The sequence below is a fragment of the Myxine glutinosa genome, chromosome 7, assembly GCF_964187855.1.
Source record: "Myxine glutinosa chromosome 7, kmMyxGlut1.1, whole genome shotgun sequence".
In the NCBI taxonomy this organism is placed as follows: domain Eukaryota; kingdom Metazoa; phylum Chordata; class Myxini; order Myxiniformes; family Myxinidae; genus Myxine; species Myxine glutinosa.
In genome coordinates, this window is record NC_136267.1 from 119,010,196 (window position 1) to 119,015,690 (window position 5,495).

Genomic DNA, 5,495 nt, shown 5'->3' on the forward strand with positions numbered 1-5,495 from the left:
CTCTTCGACGTCACGTCGTCGACCGATATGCCTCCGCCCACATTATTACATCATGATAATACTTGCACCAAGTTTGATTTAAATCCATTCAGCTGTTCTTAGGTTATCACATTTTTACCTTACATGACTTCTGACCTTTGACCACTTGACCCCACAATGTAATCAGTTTATGTTTACATCATTATACATACCTGTACCAAGTTTTAATTTAAATCCCTTCACCTGTTCACAAGTTATCACATTTTTACCTGACATGACATTTGACCTATTGACCCCAAAATCTAATCAGTTCATCTTTGCATCATATATACTTAATAATAATAATAATAATTCATTTATTTTGTATAGCGCTTTTCCAGAAGCCCAAAGGCGCTTTGACAGAGTGGCAAACATAATGCATAACAATACATGAAAACAACAATTGCAAAAAGACAAGAATCAATAGGGAAATATTTAAAGCAAAAGGAGGGAGAAGGAGAAGAGATAGTCAGGGGTTAAATGCTGTGGGTTGAATGTTGAATGCAGTGTTGAACAGGTGGGTCTTTAGTGATGTTTTGAATGTGGTGAGTGAGGAGGAGTCTCTGATGGTGTGAGGTAGTGAATTCCAGAGGGTGGGAGCAGTGATGGAGAAGGCCCTGTCCCCCCAGGATCTGAATTTGGTCCGGATGGAGGGGGTCAGGAGGTTGGTACCAGCAGAGCGGAGGTTGCGGATGGGAGTGTGTCTGGAGAGGAGGTCAGCCAGGTAGGATGGGGCCAGGTTATGGAGGGCTTTGTATGTCAAGAGGAGGATTTTGTACTGGATTCTCTGGGGGATGGGGAGCCAGTGAAGCTTGTAAAGGACGGGGGTGATGTGGTCACGGGTCCGGGAATGGGTGAGTAGACGGGCAGCGGAGTTCTGAATGTATTGGAGTTTATTGGTGATTTTTGAGGGTGAACCATAGAGGAGGCTATTGCAGTAGTCCAGACGGGAGGTGATGAAGGCGTGGATGAGGGTTTCTGCAGCCGTGGAGGAGAGGGATGAGCGGAGACGGGCAATGTTTTTCAGGTGAAAGAAGGCTGACTTTGTGATCTGTTTAGTGTATTTGTCGAAGGAAAGGGTTTGGTCAAAGAAGACGCCAAGATTCCGGATGTGAGGGGACGTGGATACTGGGATACCGTCGATGTTGAGGGCAAAGTTATGGGTGGATTTTGTGAGCGTTTTTGGGCCAATGATGATTATTTCAGATTTATCACAGTTAAGCTTGAGGAAGTTGATTTGAAGCCAGGATTTTATTTCAGTGATGCAGTTTGTCAGGATAGAGTGGGTGGCGGTGGAGACGGACTTGGTGGAGATGAAAAGCTGGATGTCATCGGCGAAGCAGTGGAATTGGAGACCATGACGGCGGATTAAGTGACCGAGGGGGGACAGGTAAAGGATGAAGAGGAGGGGGCCAAGAACTGAACCTTGGGGGACACCTTGGGGGAGGGGAGCAGTGGGGGATTTGCAGTTATTGATGGAGATGAACTGGCATCTGTCAGAGAGGTATGATTTAATCCAAGAGAGGGCAGTGCCGGTAACGTTAAAGGTGGATTCAAGTCGGGTGAGGAGGATAGTGTGATCGATGGTGTCAAAGGCAGCGCTGAGGTCGAGGAGGACGAGAATGTTGAGGTTGCCAGCGTCAGAGGAGAGGAGAAGGTCGTTGGTGATTTTGAGGAGAGCAGTTTCAGTACTGTGGTTGGAGCGGAATCCGGATTGGAATGTTTCATACAGGTTATTGGCAGAGAGATGATGTTTGAGGTGAGTGGCTACAGCGCGTTCCAAAACTTTTGACAGAAATGGTAGGTTGGAGATGGGTCTGAAGTTGTTTAGGGTGTCAGGGTTTAGACCAGGTTTTTTTAGAATGGGGGTAACAGCAGCAATTTTGAGGGAAGGTGGGACGATGCCTGTAGACAGGGAGGTGTTTATTGTTGCAATGATAAGTGGAGAGAGAGCAGGGAGGGAGGCTTTGACAAAGCTGGAGGGGATGGGGTCAAGAGTGCAGGTGGCAGTTTTCATTCCTATGAGGAGTTCAGAGAGGTCAGTAGGGGAGATTGGGGAGAACCGAGACAGGGGATGGCAGGACAAGGGGGGGCAGGTGGTTGGAGGGGGAGCGGGTGCAGCGGTGGTCAAGCTGTTGTAGATGTTGTCAATTTTGCGTTGGAAGAAAGAGAGGAAGGAGATGCAGTTGTCTACTGTGAATGACTGGGTGGTGGTGTTCAGGGGGCGGAGGAGTTTGTTTATTGTCGAGAAGAGTGCTTTTGGGTTTCCGGAGCCAGAGTGGATAATTTGAGAGTAGTAGGCAGAGCGGGCGCGGGAGAGGGCATCTTTGTAGTGTTGTAGGTGGTCCTTGTAGGCTTGGGAGTGAACTGTGAGACCCGTTTTATTGCGGAGTCTTTCAAGTTGGCGAGCACGAGTTTTCATCAGGCGGAGTTCAGGGGTAAACCAGGGAGCAGACTGGGTGAAAGAAACTGTTTTGGTACTTATACCAAGTTTGTTCAAAATCCCATCACTGGTTCATGAGTTGGTGTGCCAACATAATTTTTACTTAACCTGACCTCTGACCTTTAAACTTGTGACCCCAAAATCAAATCAGTTCATCTTTACCTCATTATACATACCTGCACCAAGTTTGTCGAAGATCCCTTCAGCCGTTCTTAAGTTATTGCGGTAACGAAGTAATTATAACTTAACATGACCTCTGATCTTTGATCTCTTGACCCCAAAATCAAATCGGTTTATCTTTGCATCATATTATATATTTATACCGAGTTTGGTGAAAATCCCATGAATGGTTCACAAGTTAGCTTGGTAACAGAATTTTTACCAGACGGGATCTGACATTTGACCTTTGACCTCTTGATCCCAAAATCTAATCAGGTCATCTTATGGTCACTACATAATACATATTTTTACCAACTTTGGTCAGAATCCCATCACTGGTTCACAAGTTATCACGGTAACAAGATGTTTACCTAACATGACCTCTGACCTTTGACCTCATGACCCCAAAATCTAATCGGTTCATCTTAACACATTATTCATACCTGCACCAAGTTTGACAGATTATTTCAGCCGTTCTCAAGTTACCACGCCAACGAAAGCCTAAGAAGGACAGACGGACAACCTGAAAACATAATGCCTCTGGCGACGAACAGTGTCAGCTACAGATGTACAAACAATATTTCTTCAGTTAATAAACATATCTGGGAAAAATATTTCTACACGAAATGTCACATGAAAGCTATTCATGGATCAGATTTACTTTATGGGAGATGCAGTTTTTTTATTCAATATTTGTGCAACTACTGAATGAAGTCCATGTGATCAACAAACCTTAATCACTCGTGTATAAGCCGCACATTCCCCCAGAAATATATGATCAAAATTTGGGGTGCATATTATTCATGAAGGTTTTTCCTTGTGCACAAAGTCGAAGGTGGAACACAGAAAAGATCAGGACACAACAGAACCAAAGGAACAGCAGGAAGAGAGGTTGGAAACGCCAACAGCAGGGCCGAGGGACAAAATAGACTGTGACGGACAATCAGGAAATGCAGGTGAGGATGAAGGGTAGTGGAGAATGCAGGGGGTGGATAAGATGGGTACTGAAGCAAACTCTCAGGAAGGAAAAACTGGAAATTTGTGGGAAAAACTGGGTGGGGAGGAGATAGGGATGGGGGGTGGTGTAACGGGGGTAAAAAATCATAGTTTATAATTGGGGATGATCGGAGATGGTGGTGAACGGCTGTCTTGAAGGGAAGGAAGAACGAGATTGAAGAGAATACAACAACAACAACATGCATTTTAAAAGGCCATTTTCCCTGCTAGAGCGGGGGTTAGCCTTGCGGTCCCCATGACAATCTTCTCCATTTTCCCCTATTTTCTGCATCTCTCCTTGTTAACCCCCTTGCCCGCATTTCTTCTTCCACCATCTTTAGCCAAGTCTTTCTCGGTCTTCCCCGTCTTCTACTTCCTTCTACATTCATTTCTATCACTCTTCTCAACCAGTCACTTTCATCCTTCCTCAACACATGACCAAACCATCTCAACCTGTTCCTCTTCACAGCATCAATCACAGGCTCTATTCCCATCATCTTTCGCAATTCATCATTTGTCTTCCTCTCTCTCAACGATACTCCGCACATCCGTCGAACCATTCGCATTTCCACCCTTTCCAACCTTCGTTGCTGCTCTACGTTCATTACCCATGTCTCGCTCCCATAAATCATAACACTTCTCACACATGCAGCACACACCTTTCTCTTCAGCTTCAACGACACTCCCCTCATCATCAGCACGCCACTCAATTCCCGAACCTTCTTCCATGCACATCTCACTCGAGCAACCGTTGCCGAGTCTGATCCACCTTCTCCATTCAGCATGTCTCCGAGGTAGCAAAATGTTTTCACACCTTCCAGCTTCATGCCGTCTCCAAGATCCAACTCAACATTTCCTCCATCTGCAGCTCCCTCTGTGCACACCTTACATTTGAATGTAGCTGCCACACTGGTTAATGACCCTCTCAGACCACTACATTTTTGATGAACCCACTCAGCGCACATTGTACACTGAATGGAGTTCACTCCGACACCCTTCCTACACACAGCACAGGGCCACTTCCCAGTTCTTTCCACCTCACCACATGCTTTACCACTTGCCATCACCTTCGTCTTTCCGATATTCACCTTCAGACCTTTTGTCTCCATACATTCCTTCCACGTGTTCATCTTTTCCTTCAGTCCATCCATACTTTCCGCAATCAACACCAGATCATCTGCATACAACAAGTCCCACGGTAAACCCTCCTTTACGTTCTGAGCCAGCACCTCCATCACAGCTACAAATAGTAGTGGACTTAGTACCGACCCCTGATGCACTCCCACCTTCACCTCAAACTCACCACTGTTCCCGTCCTTCGTCCTTACAGCTGTGCGCGCTCTTTTGTACATTGCCATCACGACTCTGATCAACCATTCCTCCACTCCTAACTTCCTCAATGCCCATGTCAATACTTTGCGTGGAACCCGATCGAATGCTTTCTGCAGATCAACAAACCCAAGAAACAACTTCTTCCTCTTCTCCATGTACATTGTACTTCTCCTGCAACTGCCTCACAATGAAAAGCGTGTCTGTTGTTCCTCTTCCTGGCATGAATCCAAACTGCATTTCGTCGATCTTCACTTTCTTCCTTATCCTCCTCTCCAGCACCCTTTCCAATACCTTCATTCCATGCTCCAATAACTTTATCGCTCGGTACGAGCCACACTCCAGAGGGTCACCTTTCCCCTTGTATAGAGGGACGAGGGTACTCAGTTCCCAATCTACTGGAATGCGGCCTTCTTTCACCACCAGATTACAGATCTCTGTCATTCTCTTCACACCCCAACTTCCTGCTGCCTTCAACATATCTCCCACAAACCCCGTCGGCCGTCCCGCTTTTCTACCCTTCATTGCTTTTATCGCTTCCTCAACTTCC